The sequence below is a fragment of the Eriocheir sinensis genome, unplaced genomic scaffold (genome assembly GCF_024679095.1).
Source record: "Eriocheir sinensis breed Jianghai 21 unplaced genomic scaffold, ASM2467909v1 Scaffold864, whole genome shotgun sequence".
NCBI classification, from domain to species: domain Eukaryota; kingdom Metazoa; phylum Arthropoda; class Malacostraca; order Decapoda; family Varunidae; genus Eriocheir; species Eriocheir sinensis.
The window spans coordinates 1-19,107 of record NW_026112235.1 but is presented as its reverse complement, the minus strand read 5'-3'; the positions used below and the strand labels follow the sequence as shown (position 1 = coordinate 19,107).

General features: G+C 41.8%; 1 protein-coding gene across 1 annotated transcript in view; it reads right to left on the bottom strand.

The window, feature by feature from the left end:
• LOC126994745 (high-affinity choline transporter 1-like) overlaps positions 1-16,933 on the bottom strand; it is a 116,052-nt gene extending 99,119 nt beyond the window's left edge. Inside the window, exon 1 of the mRNA XM_050854030.1 lies at positions 16,758-16,933. The gene's annotated coding sequence lies outside the window, so the exon portion shown is untranslated. The remainder of the gene's footprint in view (positions 1-16,757) is intronic.
• Positions 16,934-19,107: the final 2,174 nt, after the last annotated feature.

Sequence of the window (19,107 nt, the reverse complement as noted above, 5' to 3'; positions counted from 1 at the left end):
AGAGAGAAAGAGAAGCAAAATAAGGAAAAGAGGCGGGAAAGAAAAAGAAAGAAAGAAAGAAAAGGAAGGAAAGAAAGAAAGAATGAACGCCAGCCAAAAAGGAAAGACGGACAATAAGAAACAAAAAAAACAAAACAAAAAAAAAAAGATAGAAAAGGCCAAAAATAAAAAAATATATATATAAAAAAAAACTATAAACTGGAGGCAAGAGAGAAAATCAATGTCCAATACAGTGAAGTTAAAATCCGTGAGTGACAAATTGGTTCTATATGTTTAACTCTTTAACGGCAACCAAGGAGAGAGGGAGAAAGAGAGAGAGGGAGGGAGAAAGGAAGGGAGGGAGGAAATGAAGGGTGGGATGGCAGAAGGGAGGGAGGAAATGGAAGGGAAATGATCGAATCTGCGAGCGGAAGGAGGGAGAGAGGAGAGGAGAGAAAAATATGAATGAAATATGACAGAATAAAAAAAAAAGTCATACCTGGAATTTGGAAGGAGAGGAAGAGGAAGAGGAAGAACAGGAGGTAAAAGATGAAATATGGATGAAAGGAAAAAGGGGTGAAGGGACAAATATGAAAAGAATGTAGGATATGGAAGGAAATGAAAAAAAAAATAAAAAAAGATCGAGTATAGAAAAGAAAAAGAATCATGAAACAAAGGCGGGAAGAGCAAGGAAGGAGAATAAGAGAAAGAAATTAAAGGAAAAGGTGAAACGTCGAGGGAATAGCATAGGAAAGAGTGAGAAGGTAAAGACAAGAAAAGAGAAAGGAATGAAAAGAAAAAAGCAGGAACAGGAATAAAGGTAAAGAGGGTTGAGAGAAGGATAAAAAAGAGAAAAGAAGACGAAAGACAGAAAAGAAAGAGAGAGAGAGAAGGAAAATATAAAAGAAAAATCCGTAAGAAAATGAAAAGAAAGGAAAAACAGATGAAATGAAGTGAAAATGATAAAAAAAAGAAAGGAAAAGAGGAGATAAAAAAAAGAAAACTGGTATTGAGAGATGGTTTAAAGAAGAGAAAGAAGAAGAAAACGCCATAAAGTTCCTGAAAAAGAAAAATTAAAGAAAGAAAAAAATGACAAGAGAACCAAAATAAAACAAAAAAAAAAGAAGAAAAAAAGAAGAAAAAGGAGAATGGAATGCGAAGGAGACATGCCTGAGAATTTATAAGGAAGAGAGAGAGAGAGAGAGAGAGAGAGAGAGAGAGAGAGAGAGAGAGAGAGAGAGAGAGAGAGAGAGAGAGAGAGAGAGAGAGAGAGAGAGAGAGAGAGAGAGAGAGAGAGAGAGAGAGAGAGAGAGAGAGAGAGAGAGAGAGAGAGAGAGAGAGAGAGAGAGAGAGAGAGAGAGAGTAAAAAAAGGCGTACATGCAACCAACCGAAGACAAAAAAGGAAAAAAAGGAAACAAGGAACTCTGAAAAAAAGGAGGAAAATAATAATAATAAGAGAACACTAAAGGAACTGAGGATGTCTTCTTGCTAATGAGAGGAGGAGGAAGAGGAGGAGGAGGAGGATACTATTAGACACAAAGAGGAAGAGGAAAACAAATCCTTATAAGTAAGACGAGTGATATATCTTGATTAAACTCTCTCTCTCTCTCTCTCTCTCTCTCTCCCCAGGTGGTCATGCAGGCAGGAAAGACACGCCAGCCAATTAGTCACAAGGGTTCGCATCCACCTGGGCACAAAGGTAAGTGTTTGCCTCCTCAGGTGAGCGAAAGCGGTGGTGGTGGTGGTGGTGTTATGTGTGGGGAAGGGTGTTTGGGGGGGGTGTTAGAGAGAGAGAGAGAGAGAGAGATTTACATAGATTTACATAGAAAATCAGACCACACAGACCCCATGGTCCAGACTTGGTGGTCTGTCCTTAAACCTAAGTGATTTTACATTAATCAGAAGACTCCAAAACGTTGCATTTCTACTCTAGTTGATATTAAGTTGAAGGAAGTGACGGTCGAGCTTATTTTTGAAGGAGTCAATCGTGTTACACTGGACCACTGATGGTGGAAGCTTATTCCATTCTCGCACTACAACGTTGGTGAAGAAAATTTGGTGCAATCTGAATTTACTTGTCTACATCTGAGTTTTACGCCATTGTTCCTCGTGCGCAGACTGTCATCGATCATAAACAATGTTGATCTGTCTACATTCGTGAAACCATTAAGTATTTTAAAACATTCGATCAATTTTCCTCGGAGGCGACGTTTCTCAAGAGAGAACATGTTAAGGGTAGAAAGCCTTTCTTCGTAGGATTTGTTGCGCAAGGAAGGGATCATTTTCGTTGCCCGACGCTGAACACCTTCTAATTTAGCAATATCCTTTGCATGGTGGGGGGACCAAACTGTACCGCATATTCCAAGTGGGGTCTGACTAAACTGTTGTAGAGCGGGAGTATTACATCTTTATTCTTGAATACAAAGTTTCTTTTAATGAAGCCCAACATTCTGTTCGCTTTATTTGCTGCATCGATGCATTGCTGTGAGAATTTGAGGTTTGACGCGATTTTGACCCCCAGGTCTTTGACGCATTGAACGCTTTTGAGTTTAACGCCGCGCATTTCGTATTCGAACTTCTTATTCCTCGTTCCAACTTGAAGGACCTGGCACTTGTCTACGTTAAAGGGCATCTCCCATTTATCCGACCAAGCTGAAATTTTGTGCAAATCCTCTTGGAGGCTTTGCCTGTCTTCGTCAGTGAGAACCGAGTTACCAATCTTTGTGTCGTCTGCAAATTTACTAATGCGGTTATTGAGTCCAACATCCACGTCGTTGATGTAAATAATGAAGAGCACTGGGCCAAGGACCGAGCCCTGAGGGACGCCACTAGTGACAGGCGCCCACTCTGAGTTAAATCCGTCAATCACTACTCTTTGTTGCTCAACCAATTCGCGATCCATTGGTTTACTTGACCGTCAATACCTATTTGCTTTAATTTGTAAAGTAATTTATGATGCGGGACTTTATCAAACGCTTTCTGGAAATCAAGATAGACTACGTCCAGTGATTTGGTTACGTCATAAACAGTGAAGAGGTCGTTATAAAAGGTTAATAGGTTTGATAGGCAGGATCTTTTGTTTCGGAAGCCATGTTGTGAGTCCCCAATCAATGAGTGGCTTTCAAGGTAACTCACAATTTTGTCTCTAATTATGCCCTCAAGTAGCTTACCTACAACCGAAGTTAGACTAATGGGCCTGTAATTACCTGGTACTTTTTTGTCTCCTTTCTTGAAAATCGGTGTCACGTTAGCCTTTTTCCAATCTGAAGGGACGATGCCTTGTCGCAAGGACATATTGAATACGGTTGTGAGGGAGGAGAGTATTTCGCTCTTCGTTTCTTTCAGCAGAGTTGGATATACTTTGTCAGGTCCAGGACTTTTATTTGTTTTAAGTGAATGGAGAGCTTTAAGGACTTCATCGGTTGTTATTTCAAAATTAGGCAATGCATGCTCGAGATTTACAATAGTACTGGTGTTGGTGGTAGCGAGAGGAAGACTGTTAGTATTAAACACCGAGGAAAAGTAATTGTTTAAGAGGTTTGCAATGTGTTGGCTGTCAGTCACTAGTGCACCGTCGCTGTTTGTTAAAGGTCCAATACCACTTTTGATCGCCTTTCTGTTGTTTATGTAACTGAAGAAAGATTTCGGGTTATTTTACAGTTGGCTGCAATATTTTCTTCATATCTACGCTTTGCCTGACCTTAGTCTTTTTTACTCGTCGCCTGGCATCATTATAGAGTCTAATGTTCTCGGGCGTGCTTTGTTCTTTCTTTAACCTGTAAAACAATTTTCTCTCATTGACTGATTGTTTAATTTCGCTATTAAACCACGGTGGGCTTTTATTAGTGTTAATTCGCTATCGCACAAGGGGACGAATGTGTTCTGCTGAGTGAGTAAGTGATTTTTAAGGCTTAGCCAGGCTTCCTCTACGTTGCCGTCATCTGATAGTTGTATTTCTGTTAGTTTTTGTCGGATTTCTTTTGAAATTGGGCACCTTTACTTTATTTTCAGTCACTGATGATTGAGCTTTAATGTCGACGCGCACTAATTTATGATCGCAAGAACCGAGGTGTTCTCCTACCGTGACACTACTGACAAGGTTATCTTGGGTCGTTATAACAAGGTCGAGTATATTATTTTGTCGAGTTGGCTCAGAAACCATTTGGCTTAGATAATTTTCTTCTAGAAATTCGATCATTCTATGTGACTCGCCTTCTGTACCTGACAGTGTCGCCCAGTCGAGATGGTGGAGGTTAAAGTCTAATAATATCAGTGAGTCGTTGTTATTAAGTGACTGCCTTAAGACGCTGTACATTTCAAGGTCGTCATCGAGTGATTGCCCGGGAGGTCTGTAGGTGACAGATATATTTAAATTGACTTTTGCAATGTTTACTCGCACGCACAAATGTTCAACGTTACTGTTTCCCGGTGTTTTGTCGGTGGGTTGCAAATAGCTTTTGACACAGAGTGAGAGAGAGAGAGAGAGAGAGAGAGAGAGAGAGAGAGAGAGAGAGAGAGAGAGAGAGAGAGAGAGAGAGAGAGAGAGAGAGAGAGAGAGAGAGAGAGAGAGTGTGTGTGTGTGTGTGTGTGTGTGTGTGTGTGTGTGTGTGTGTGTGTGTGTGTGTGTGTGTGTGTGTGTGTGTGTGTGTGTGCTTTCTTCCATTCTCTCTAAGTTTTTACTGTCTTTCTCTCTGATGTTTGATTGACTGTCCTTGTGTCTATCTGTCTGTCTGTCTGTATGTATGTATGTCAGTCTCGCCCACACACACACACACACACACATACGGAATGAGATCAATATCAAAGATGTTCCTCACTTTCACGCATGCCTACAGACACACACACACACACACACACACACACACACACGACAAAATGAGGTTAAAATAGGACTCAGATTATTAATACGAGAGAGACAGACAGACAGACAGCCAGAGACGGAAACAAACACGACAGAATTGCTTTAAATATATACTGAGTTTCGTAATTATGTTGTTTCAGGGATCAGAGAGAGAGAGAGAGAGAGAGAGAGAGAGAGAGAGAGAGAGAGAGAGAGAGAGAGAGAGAAAGGTTCATATTCCAAACCTGTTACCGACACGTATAAGCTGGTGAATGAGGAGAATCTGCTTTGAGGTCTGTTCTTTTTCCTTTGCAAGTATTATAACAAACTCTCTCGCTCTCTCTCTCGCTCACTCTATCATTTCAACTCAATTTGCGATGCTCATTTGAAGCAGTGAAGCCGTTTCGAAGCTGATCCGGCCGATAAGAGGAAGATCCAATCCCTTGAAACCTCTGAAATGACCTTGAGATCCTTAATGTGATGCACCGCCTTCATCACCGTCAAAATCATCATCATCATCATCATCATCACTATCACCATCAGAGAGTGAAGATGTATTCGTTTAGTTTCTTTTTTTTCTATCTTCTTTTAGTGTTATTTACTTTTCCATCTTCATCACGATCACCACCATCACCAACTTCATCACCATCACCATCACCACCATCTTCATCATCACTATCACCATCAGAAAGTGAAGATGTATTCGTTTAGTTTCCTTTTTTTCTATCTTCTTTTAGTGTTATTTACTTTTCCATCTTCATCACGATCACCACCATCACCAACTTCATCACCATCACCACCATCTTCATCATCACTATCACCATCAGAAAGTGAAGATGTATTCGTTTAGTTTCCTTTTTTTCTATCTTCTTTTAGTGTTATTTTCTTTTCCATCTTCATCACGATCACCACCATCACCAACTTCATCACCATCACCATCACCTCCATCTTCATCACCGACTTCAACACCACAAGGATGTCATAATGTATTCCTTCCTTTTAGTCTCCTTTTCCTTCACTTCTTTTTCTTCCATCATTTTCTTTTACGTCATCACCACCACCACCACCACCACCACCCAAAAATTCACCCACCTTCCCTCAATTTTCTCTTCATCCACTTTCATCCAACACATTTTTCTTTTTCTTTCTGGTCCACTTTTCCTTTTTTTTTTTATCACAGGTCTTCCCCCGCATCACCTTGGCTTTACCTGAGGATCGGCCAATTAATTACCTGCCGTTCCCATCTCCAGGTGAACGTAAATGAGGAAGGTGAGCCGAGATTATAGGTAGGAAAGGTAAGCTCATGTAAGCCTTTCCCTCGTATTTTTTTTATTTACTTCCCTCTTTTTCCTTTCCATTATCTCTCCTTCTTTCCCTCTATTCCCTTCTCTCTTAACCATTTCTCTTTCTTCCTCTCTTCCTTTTCCTTTCTTCTTCTCTTCTCCTTTTCCTTTCCTTTCTTTCTATCTATCTCTTCATTTTACTCTCCATCTTTCCCTTCCAGAATCTCCCCTCCCTTCCCTCCAACTCCCTTTCCTCTTAACCCCTTCCCTTCCTTTCCTGTCTCCTTCCTTCACTCCCTTTTTCCTTCCTTTACCTACTCCTCCTCCTTCTCCCTTCCATTCTTCTCGTATCTCTTCGTTTCATTTCACTCCCCCTTTTTTTCTCTCCAATATGTCTCTCTACCCAGTATCCCCCTTCTCTCTCTCTCCTCACCCGCCCTCCCTTTCCTTTTCAATCCCTTTCCTTCACTCTCCCAAAAAAGGACAAAAAAATATTAAAGCTTATGCCTCGTTAATGACAAATGGCGTCCATCCAGTTTGCGAAAATTCATCATGCGAGAATTTTTTTATGTATTTTTTTTATTTGGGGACTAATGGAGTTACGTTGTCGGGAATGGTAATGTTAGATAGGGATGGGCGGGTGAGGGACACACACACACACACACACACACACACACACACCTGTCCAGTCTGTCACACCTGGACGTCTAAATTGTAATATTCACCGTCACATTCACTCTCTCCCACCATTTATCTTTCCTCTCCTCACCCTTCCTTCCTTTTGTTTCTCTTCCCTTTCCTTCCATGACCTCCCCTATCTTCCACTCCCTTCTTTCTCTCTCCATTCCTTCCTTTCCCTTCGTATTTCTTTACTTCACTCTCCCCCTTTCCTTCCTCTATCTCCCTTCCCTCCCTTTTTTCTCTAATCCCTTCCCTTTTTTTCTCATTTCTTTCCCCTCCTTTAACCTCCCAATATCTCCCCTCTCTCCCGTCCTTCCTTCTCCATCCCTTCCCTTTCCACTCCTTTCCTTCTTCCTTATCTTCCACTTCACCCCTTCCTTTTTCTCTCCTTCCCTTCTCCTTCCTAAACCCCACAATTCGTCCTCGTACGGTACACGGCTCAAGTTGGTACGGAGGAACCAACCAACGGCGTAACACTAAGAATTTCACGCACAAGCAACCTCACCAAGGCCATAGGGAACGTAACTACGGTACGATTTTGCGACATAACAGACATTATTTATTTTTCTACTTCCCGTGTCCCTGTTGAACCCGCCTCGTCGCTAAAAGTCACGGAGCTGCTACAGAGACGGAAGGAAAGAGAATGTCATCGTGTGTAGTGTTGTGAAATTGGATGTGAAGATTAGCTGTGTGTTTCTGTGAAGGAATGAAAGCAATATATGAAAAACGAAGAAACCGAAAAAATAAAGAAGAAATAGAATACAATAATAAACGTGAGAAAAGGGGGAGGGAGAAAGACAGACAGACAGATAGATAGATAGATAGATAGATAGATAGATAAATAGATAGATAGATAGAGAGAAAGAGAGAGAGAATCATTCCATCTTTATATAAAACACTAAACCAAAACACACACACACACACACACACACACACACACACACACGTAAAAAAAAAATACACGGTAATCTCTGGATTGGAGTTTTTCTTTTTTTTGTGTGTGTGTGTGTTTGTTTTAATTATGTTGTGATATTTTTTTATCTTTCTTTCTTGTCGTTAAAAAATATAAATAAATGAAAACGTTAATGGCTGGAATTCGCATCATTTTTCTTTTTTTCTTTTTTTAGTTTTCATGCCCGACGTATTTCAAGAGATAACATACACGAGCCGTTTTTTTTATTTACTCAGTGTTTTTTTTCTTTTTACTCTCTCTCTCTCTCTCTCTCTCTCTCTCTTGTCGAGCTAACTCCCTTTAACCAACGTAATCTTCCTTAGAACTCCCATTATTGTTGTTTTCTTTCATCTTCCTCCTCCCTAACTAAACCTTCCCAAATCCTTCACCCTATCACACACACACACACACACACACACACACACACACACACACACACACAGTAACCCCCCCCCCCCCCCTCAAACACACACACACTTCCGCTCACCTCTGCACACCTGACCGATTGAACTAATGACAAAACTTCCCACCGGTGACGGAATGTACTACCTGTGGGAACGATCTTATTACCAGGCGAACCAGAGAGTCATGCGTAGCGAATCTCGACAGGGCTGGACAAATGGAAGGGAAGAATGGAAACGAGGGACGAAAAACGGTTGTATAATAAAAAGAAGTTGCACGATGGAGGTATAGGCGACAGAAGATGGCGCCACTATAAATACTTGCCTGCGCCATGACGGACTGGGGCCGACTACCATCCAGGTCCCTCAGGAAAGTCTACCGGTGTTATAGGCGTACACGTAAAAAAAATAATAAAAAAAATTAAAAAAAATAAGAAATTGGACAGATGGAAGGAAATAGACGGAAACGAGGGACGAAAAACGGTTGTATAATAAAAATAAGTATAGGCGACAGAAGGGTTAGTAATATTTGCTTAGAGATATTAAAACAGTTCGAAATACTAGACAGACGGATTGACAGCCCAGGAATTGTAACAGTCAAGGCAGATAAAGGACCAAGTGCATAGATGAAATAAGAACTTTTGAAGGACAACAGGATGGAGTATACACGAACATTAGACAAAGAAAATGGGAAGATGAGGAGAGGGATGTGTGACTATGGGAATGGCCTTGGTCCTGAGGTTGAATAGCAGCTGATGATGATGATGATGATGATGGTGAAAATGATGAAATACTGAACAAAAAGAAACGTTAGTGGGATTATGAAAGAGATGTGTGTGTGTGTGTGTGTGTGTGTGTGTGTGTGTGTGTGTGTGTGTGTGTGTGTGAGTGTAAATGTAAAATGTACGAACGTATGTCTCTCTCTGTTCCCGAAATTGAATCACGTTTTCATCGTGTCTGCCTCGTGTTATAAGTGTGCTCGCTCGCTTCCCTTTAATTCTCGCATACATTAAGATAAAAGAGTTAGACGATGAGACTGTGCATGGCGCGAAATTAAGTCCAGCTAAAACTCTCTCTCTCTCCTTTAACCTCTCTATCCTATCATCACCATCATCACCACCACCATCATCACCATCACCACCATACATTAACTTGACAGTCACTATAATCTTGTATAATGACACGGAGTAGTAGGTGTGTGTGTGTGTCTGTGTGTGCGTGTGTGTGTGTGTGTGTGCGTGTGTGTGTAGCCAGCCCTGACCTCATCTGTTACGTTACGAGTACTGAAAAATGCGTGCGTGCGTGCGTGTGTGTGTGTGTGTGTGTGTGTGTGTGTGTGTGTGTGTGTTATGTTTTTTTCTTGTTTTGTTAGTCTTTTTTTCTGGGTTTCTGTTTTTTTTTTTTTACGAGTTTGAAGGATTATGATTTTTTGTATCCAGTAGTATCATACCCTCCTCCTCCTCCTCCTCCTCCTCCTCCTCCTCTTCCTCCATCTCCTATCTTCCTTCCTCTTCCTCTTCTACTTCCACCACAACCCCTAATAACCACAAGCAACCTACCCTAACAAAAAAATGACAGAATGAAAGAGTGAAGATGCTGGTAAACTCTTGCATAGGGAATTTGGACAGCACAGAGATGAAATAATGAAAAGAGAATTGGATAGCACAACCTCAACTCCCCCTCAATAACCAGTAGGAGGCTTTGATACCCTTTCCTATTGGGGCGTTCAATCACACACACGTTATTAACTCCATTCGTCCTCCTCCTTAATTTGTCCACGCGCCCGCCAGACCTAACGCCCTAATGGGTCTCGTAGAATTGGTCGCCGCTAATACCAATGAGATTTCCACTTCGTAGGTTCACTCTCTCGCTCACTCGCTCACCCTCTTAACGAAATTACGACCTTGGTGGTAGTGAGCTTGGGGCTGGGCTCGAGGTGGTGTTGGTGTGTTATATACTCTCTGTCTGTCTGTGTGTCTGGATCTCTTTGTCTACGTATCTATCTTGCTGTTTATTTGTCTGTCTGTCTCTCTGTTTCGCTTTCTGTGTGTCTCTGTCTATCTATCTATCTATATATTTCTCCACCTCCTCCTCCTCTTCCTCCTCCTCTAAATATTAAAACTGTTTCTACATATTGCAATCTCTAAATAATATAACCATAGGCGTTTAGGTTGAGAAAGATGGGTATGTTTTATAATCTATCTGTCTATCTATCTATCTATCTATTTATCTGTCTTTGTCTATGCATCTATCTCTCTCTCCACACCTCCATCTTCTTCTTCTTCTCCTCCTCCTCCTCCTCCTCCTTCTCTAAATTTATTACACTAAGAAGGAGACTAAAAAGAAGGAGAAAGAACAGCGACAGCCCACCATGAAAATTAATCGTACCGTTTCTCAGCGCCGGGCGAAGAGTTATAAGGGAAAGGACTCATTTTTAAGTGAAGTTCTGCAAGCATATCATTTTTCAGAGCGATAGATAGATAGAGAGAGAGAGAGAGAGAGAGAGAGAGAGAGAGAGAGAGAGAGAGAGAGAGAGAGAGAGAGAGAGAGAGAGAGAGAGAGAGAGAGAGAGAGAGAGAGAGAGAGAGAGAGAGAGAGAGAGAGAGAGAGAGAGAGAGAGAGAGAGAGAGAGAGAGAGAGAGAGATGCATGTCGTTCCGGTCTCCAGGTACGACAGGAACGACTCTTACAATGACTAAGACCACACGATCACGGCCCCCTCTCTCCCCCCTCACCTCCCCCCCCTCTCCCCCTACCACCTAGACCGGCCATTACGTAAGGAAAACTGAGCTCTGTGTGTGTGTGTGTGTGTGTGTGTGTGTGTGTGTGTGTGTGTGTGTGTGTGTGTGTGTGTGTGTGTGTGTGTGTGTGTGTGTGTGTGTGTGTGTGTGTGTGTGTGTGTGTCCTTCACCCTTTTCATTCGCTTCCATTTTTTTCCCCTTTTTTTCTTTTTCCTTCCTTCCATTCTTTTTTTTCGGTTCTCATTATCCGTGTCGTCTTCCTTCCTCCCCTCCTCCTCCTCCTCCTCCTCCTCCTTTTCCTCCTCCTCCTCCTCTTCCTTTTCCACGAGCCATTGTTCTGTCTGTCCTCCTCCTCCTCCTCCTCTTCCTCTTCCTCTCCACCAATGTGACCTCGTAAATTACTCTCCCTCTCTCTCTCTCTCTCTCTCTCCCGAAAATTGAGGGACAATCACAACGAACAATAGACAGAACCGTTGACAAGAGACACAATATTTTCCTCTTCCTGCTCCTCTTCCTCTTCCTCCTCCTCCTCTTCTTTCCTCTTCCTCTTGATACACCTATACCTCTCTTTCTCCGTTTCCATCTCCCGTTCCTCCCTTTCTTTCGTCTCTTTTCTTTTCCCTTTTATCTTTCTCTTCCTCCTCCTCTTCTTCTTTCCTCTTTTATCTTCCTTCCTGTTACACCAATACCTCTCTTCCTCCATTTCCATCTTCTCCTCCTTTTCTTTTTGTCTCTTTTCTTCTTTTCCCTTTTCTCTTCCTCTATTTTCACCTCCTTCTCTTCTTTCCTTTTTTTCTCTTTATCTTCTATTTCTTCCACCATCTCACCTTCTATTTTCCTCTTTGATCTTCCTTTCTCTTCCTCTTCCATTTCTACCACTCTTCTTCCACTTCAAACTCCTCCTTTTTCTCTTTCCTCTCTTATCTCTCTTTCAATTCTATCTTCCTTCCTTCCATTTCACTTCATCCGCTTCTTCTTCTTTCCTTTCTCTTCCTTTCTATTGTTTTTCCTCTTCTACTTCCCTCCTTCCACCTTATTCTCCTCATCTTTCTCCTCTCTTATCTTCCTCCACTCAGGGATCAACGCTTCTTCTTTCCTTTCTCTTCCTTTCTATTGTTCCTCCACTTCTACTTTCCCTCCTTCTACCTTCTCCTCCTCATCTTCCTCCACTCAGGGAACGAGGGAGGGCTCGCTGGTGTGTCTTATCGTACTAAGGCGAAAGATTTAGGAGCGTCAAGTGATTTATTGGCGTCGAGTTAGCGCGAGTTTATGACGCGAGTTTGAATTCGCAGACGCTTTCGGCTCCCAGGACGACAACTATTTCCAGAGGTCACAATGGGATTAGTCGGGTTCTCATGGGTGGTTTATCGCGTTCATGGGGTGCAGAGGCCTCGTCAGACTATCACTAGGCTTATAAACTGCTGATGGAAATACACAAAACCTCTACGAAAGTCGGGTTCTCATGGGTGGTTTATCCCTTTCATGGTGCAGAGGCCTCGTCAAACTATCACTAGGCTTATAAACTGCTAATGGAAATACTAATACAACCTCTACGAAAGCGTTTAAGCTCCGAATGTTTGAGAATATGGTCCGAAAATTAATTAAGAGAGAGAATGATGGAGTTAGAACGAACACTTAGGTAAGGTAAAATTAATCAAGACAGATTGATGGAGGTAGAACGAACACTAAGATAAGGTAAAATTAGGTAAGAGAAAGAAAAGAATGCAAAATTATGTTGAAAAGAAGACAGAAATAGCAGACAGAATGTAAACATAGGAATTTTGTTTTGTTTAATTGTAAAGGGAAAAAAAAAACGCCAAATTGTGTTAGTGAAGAGAAGATAGAAAAGAAAGTGGAAGGAAGAGGAGATAAATAAGTAGAATTGAAATGAGATGGAAGAGGAAAACTGATTAATGCAAGGGAATGGAACGGAGGTAGAACGAACACTAAGACAAGGTAAAATTAGGTAAGAGAGAGAATGATGTATATGGAACGAACACTAAGGTAAAATTAAGGGAGAGAATGATGTATATGGAAGGAGCACTAAGGTAAGGTGACTCAATGTATTTACCTGAGAAACAAACAATTTAGACTATTTTCCATTTCTTTTATTTGATATTTTTCTTTTATTATTATTTGTTCCTTTCGCCTTTCCCTCCTGTTACTCTGTTTCCATCTTTTTATATGTTTTTTTTTTCTACTTCCAAACCGTTTCAATTATAAGTTTTCTCTTCCATCTCATTACAGTTTTACTTATTTACTCTGTTTCCATCTCTTTTACGTTTGTTTCCCCTTCTATTCCCTTTCAATCATCAGTTTCCTCTTTCATCTCATTACAATTTTATTTATTTCTCTCCTCTTCCTTTCATTCCCTTTTCTATCTTCTCTTCACTAACACAATTTGGCGTTTTTTCTTTCTCTTTACAATTAAACAAGACAAAATTCCTATGCTTTCTACCCTGTCTGCTATTTCTGTCTTCTTTTCAACATATTTTTGCATTCTTTTTCTTTACAATGAACTAAAACCAAAAATCCCCGTGTTTTTTTTTACCCTGGCTCCTTTTTTTCATCATTAATCCTTGTTCGTCTGCATTTTGATCCGGGGCTTCACTCCTAAATCCCCTCGCTGGCCCACCTGATTCACCTGCACGCCCAGGTAACACGTAGCCAAGCGAACGGCAGCAGGTGGGCGGCGGGAAGGTGGGCGTTATGAAGGATTGCGTAAGAATTTTCATTGTGGGGAGGGAGGCGAAGGGGGGAAGGGAGATGGAGGAGGAGGAAGAGGAGGAGGAGGTGGGGATGGGGAGGGATTAATGGGAAATGGATTGCGTGATACAGGGAGGAGGAGGAGGAGGAGGAGGAGGATGGAGAAGGGGTTGACGTGAACGAAAATTAAGGAGAGGACAGATAGGGAATGAGAAAGTGAAGGAAGGAGGTGAAGGATAAAACTTGAGACTGATGTTTAAGGGAAGGAACTGAGAGGATGTCATAGGATGTTGCAGGATGTGGCGTAAACACAGAAGCTAAAGTAGGGAAAAAGGAAGGGACAGGAAGGAAGGATGTGAAAGAAGGAAAATACGTAACAAGGAAAAGCCAAACGGATGTGAAGAAAATGCAAGAAGAAAAAAGAAAAAGATTAATAGTTGTGATAAAGGAGAAAAAGGCAAGAGAAGGAGAAGAAGGAGGAGTTAAAGGAAGGGAGATAAAAAAAAGGGAGAGAGAAGGAGAAGAGAGTGAATGACAGTGCAGAGAAGGGAAGGGGAGGTAGGGTGAAGGGAAGGGAAGGGGAACGAAGGAAGGGAAGGGAAGGGAAGAGGGAGGCAGTAGATAGCATATTGGAGTCACTATGATAGGTAAGGCCTAGACATGGGTAAGGAATGAGTAAAAACTAGACATGGGTAAGAAATGGGTTAAAAAATAGACATGGGTAAGAAATGGGTTAAAAAATAGACATGGGTAAGAAATGGGTTAAAAACTAGACATGGGTAAGGAATGAGTAAAAACTAGACATGGGTAAAAAATGGGTTAAAAAATAGACATGGGTAAGAAATGGGTTAAAAAATAGACATGGGTAAGAAATAGGTAAAAACTAGATATGGGTAAGGAATGGGTAGTTACTAGACATGGGTAAGGAATGGGGAGGCTTGTAGGGAAGGGGGAATAGGGGGTAGATGATGGGGACAGAGTTATGTAACGTGAGATGGGTGCGTCAAACCTGTGATGGGAGGAAGAGAAAGGGAGAGGAGGAAGAGGAGGAAGGGGCGGGTGATTGATGGGAAATGAAGGGCAACGGAGTGGAAGAAGGGCTGGGGTGGATAATAATGGGGTGGAAAAAGAAGGGAAGTAAAAAGATATAGGGAGAGAGAAGAGAAAGATAGACAGGTGGTTAGGTGAGGAGACAGGAGGAGGAGGAGGAGGAGGAGGAAAAAGAGGCAGGGGACGGGAAGGCTTAATACAGGTGAGGGTCAGGTGGAGGTCCAGGTGAGTGTGGAGTAGAAGTGGAGGGTGTGAGACGCCCGGAGGTGAATGACAAGGACGGTGAGGAGAGGTGGAGGGGAGGAAGGGTGGAAAGGTAGAGTGGAGTAGGAGGAGGATGGGGGAAGGGGGACAGAGAGTGGATTGAGGCCATGCGTCGGTCGTGGAATGTGTGGAGACTAGTGGAATGGGGAGATGGATAAATATTTACGAATGGGGAGATAAAGGAAGGAGGAAGAAAACGAGGAGAAAGGAGGAACTATAATGGAATGGAAATATATAGTTAAGGAACGAGAGGGAGAGGAAGAGGAGGAGGGAAAGGGGAAGGGAAAGGGAGAGGGAGAGGGAGAGGGAGAGAGAGGAGACACTTTAATAAAACGTATATATAAAAAAAGTGAAACTGTAAGCGTAAAGAAAACGAGCTGGAAAATACAGGGACACACGAGGAGAGGGAAGGAGGAGGAGACGGGGAGCGAGAGGGAGAAGAGGAAGGGGAGTGAGAGGGAGAAGAGGAAGGGGAGTGAGAGGGAGAAGAGGAAGGGGAGTGAGAGGGAGTAGAGGAAGGGGAGTGACAGGGAGAAGAGGAAGGGGAGTGAGAGGGAGAAGAGGAAGGGGAGTGACAGGAAGAAGTGGAAGGGGAGTGAGGGATGGCGGGGGAGAGCGTATACATATGGTGAGATTGGAGGGCGAGGGGGAGGAGAGGGGGAAATATGTAAGGCTGGACAGGTGGCGGCGGTGAACTTCGTGTTACCTGCATGCATCCAAGGTCGCCGAGAACATATGTGCTCCACCTCCTCACCTCTACAACGTTTACTACGAGAGCTATTACTTATATACCACTACTACCGCTACTACTACTACTTTTATTGCTACTGCTATTATTGCTTCCACCTTCCCTTCTACTACTGCTACTACTTATAATGTTTCCGTCACGCTGTAAACAACATACTAACTGCGATGCGTAAACTGTGGTGAGCAAACTATGATGTCTAGATCGCTATACCACGTTTCCAAGTCTATTTTTACGGATAAGTTGTGAAATATCCGACGATGTATTCATATTCGTCCACTTCACAGAAAAGTTACGAAAGATTGGTTACTACACGACCGTCCGATTTACCGAAAGAAACGAAATGTCAGTAGGAATGTGTTTTGAGTTCCATCTAACCGAAGAGAGAGATGTGATATGTAGCAAAGATCAGTTAATACGAGACCTTTCTTAGTCCAATTTACCGAAGGAAACGAAATGTCAATAGGAATATATTCTGAATTCCATCTAACCGAAGAGAGAGATGTGATATGTAGCAAAGATCAGTTAATACGAGACCTTTCTTAGTCCAATTTACCGAAATGAAACGAAATATCAATGGCTATACACTTTCAGTTCTATCTAAGTGAAAATAGAAACGTGAAACAGATCATAAAAGCCTTCCAACCCTCTTATCGCATCGCATTCAGTGGCATCTTGTGGTGTTAATCGCTTTGCTTTAGATAACACGCTTAGAACCCGTCCAACAATACCATGATACCGGGATGTTTTTTTTTATGATTGCTTACTACTTTCATGGCAGCCAGTTTTATTGAAGACGCTTTTAAAATATAGTTAAGTAAAAGATTCAAGAGGGACGTTTTCCTTTCTCAGGTGCAGACAATTTCTCTCCTGGTGTTTATGTGCAAAGAAAATACTGGTTATGTCTTTCCTGGAAACCCCCAACGTGATTTCCTTAGACGCTTGTGATGTCATGTTCGTTTCCTTTCCTCGCATTCAACCTTTCCTACTCCTCCGACACTATCTAATAAGGAACACAACTATCAAAGAAGGAACGTGAATCAAAGTTAACCAACAGAAACGTCAAACAGGACAAATCGTATGACATTACAGAAGGAAAATCAAACAGTACTTGCCAATCTGACGTATCGAGTTTGCAACGCTCTCTTGTAACCTCCTTCCGTGTTGGCACTGTCCAGCGCACGTGTGGCGGGGCGCAGAGGACCGCCCTAAAGGTTACCGAGCTGTGAGAGGCGCGGGATCATGCAACTCACCAGTAATGTCAACAGGCGGGTGACTACTAAGCTCTGACCGCCGCGGCTCAGTGAGTGTGCGCGTGGCGGTACTTGGCAACCCTCAAACAGGTGGAGAGGAGGTGTACTCAGGCTCTGTAGTGTCAGATGTTCCCGGCTCGCTTGTCACATATTTCCAAAGGCCGAAAAGGAGATCAGTCGGGTTCTCACGAGTGTGGTTTTAGGTTCACGGTACAGAGGAAGGGTCAAACTACCACCAGGGCCATAAAGCTACCCGTGGAGATACTTAAAACTCCTACGAAAGTCTTGTTAAATATGAGTTCCTGGGCGCCGAGGTGTTAGTGAATGTTTCAGTTTTTTTCCTCTCCTCGTCCAGGCAACAACATTATGCCGTTAGCCGTGCAACAATGCGATAACGATGACAATGCGCGCCCTTACTAATGAGATTCGAACGACTGTTTATCTTAATCCCGCTCAATTTTATGCCGCGCCCCGATAAGGATGAGATCAAAAAGGGAAAGCCGTGGTGGCGGCGGCGGTGTGGAGTCCCGAGGTGGCTGTCAATGTGTGTCGCCGCCCGCCAGTCCACGACCAGCCCCAAACGTGACCTTGAATCGCGGTGAGAATTCGTAATGTGTTTCCTCGCCACGATATGAGAGACTGACGGCCGGGATGATTGACGGACTAATGGAATATAGAATTGATTAGAAAAAGAGAGAGGAGAGCTTGCCGTCCGAACTCCCAAGGGATATAAAGAGGTACAGTTGGAAAGAAAGAAGCGATGTAGATGACTGACGGCCGGGTGATTGACGGACTAATGGAATATAGAATTGATTAGAAAAAGAGAAAGGAGAGCTTGCCATCCAGACTCCCAAGGGATATAATGAGGTACAGTTGCAAGAATAAGACGATATATAGATGACTGACGGCCGGGTGATTGACGGACTAATGGAATATAGAAATGATTAGAAAAAGAGAAAGGAGAGCTTGCCATCCAGACTCCCAAGGGATATAATGAGGTACAGTTGCAAGAATAAGACGATATATAGATGACTGACGGCCGGGTGATTGACGGACTAATGGAATATAGAATTGATTAGAAAGAGAGGAAGGATGTGTGTGCTTGCCGTCCAAACTCGAAAGTGATATAAAGAGATAGAATTGGAACCGTTGAGTACTGACTGATGGATTACAGTATTGCAAAAAGAAAAGAGAAAGGATAAAAGCAAAAACTAACTAAATAGATAAATAAACATACAGAAATCAATGCGAAAACTGACGATATAAAAAGCAGGTGAATATATGTAAATTAAATCAACAGACTGGCAGGACTACACACTCATGATCACAACTGATTATCATAAATTTATGCTCAAAATTAATACAACATTTCCTATTACGCAGGTGACCAGGGGAATTCGCAGCCATGGACATAGTGTATTTTGAAATGAATGTTGAGTATCTGTGGCAATAGTCCTGTTTTATTGGGAGAGGGTGACCGATAGTGTACATAAAATCATCATTAAATGTATATTCTAAAAGTAATGAGGAATGTTAGTGGATAATGAATGTTGAATGTCAATGGTGAGTTGGATATCTGGATTTTTTTTTTTTTTTTTTTTTTTTGAGAAAATGAGCAAGTTTCAAAAATCATAAAGAAAAGCATGTAATTCTAAAAGCAGTGAAGAATGTTGGTGGAGAATCAATGTTGAATGTTAGGGGTGAGTTTGATATTTGTGGTAAGGTTCTTTTGAGGGGAGGAAAGGGAGCGATTACGTAAAAAAAAATCATTAAGAAAAATATACTATAAACGCAATGAAGAATGTTAGTGGTGAATGAATGTAGACTGTTATTGGTGAGTTGGATGTCTTTGGAAGTATTTTTTATGGGGGGAAGCTGAGCAAAAATGTATATATAAAATCATAAAGAAAAATATACTATAAACGCAATGAAGAATGTTAGTGGTGAATGAAGTTTAGACAAATCTTGTTATTTAAAGAGCAATGAATAATGTTAATCAAATTTCAAGTTTTCTTCAGTGGAAATCTTAAGGAAAAGGTATATTTAAAGAGCAATGAATAATGTTAATCAAGTTTCAAGTTTTCTTCAGCGGAAATCTTAAGGAAAAGGTATATTTATAAAGCAATGAAAAATGTTAGTCAAATTTCAAGTTTTCTTCAGCGGAAATCTTAAGGAAAAGGTATATTTATAAAGCAATGAATAATGTTAATCA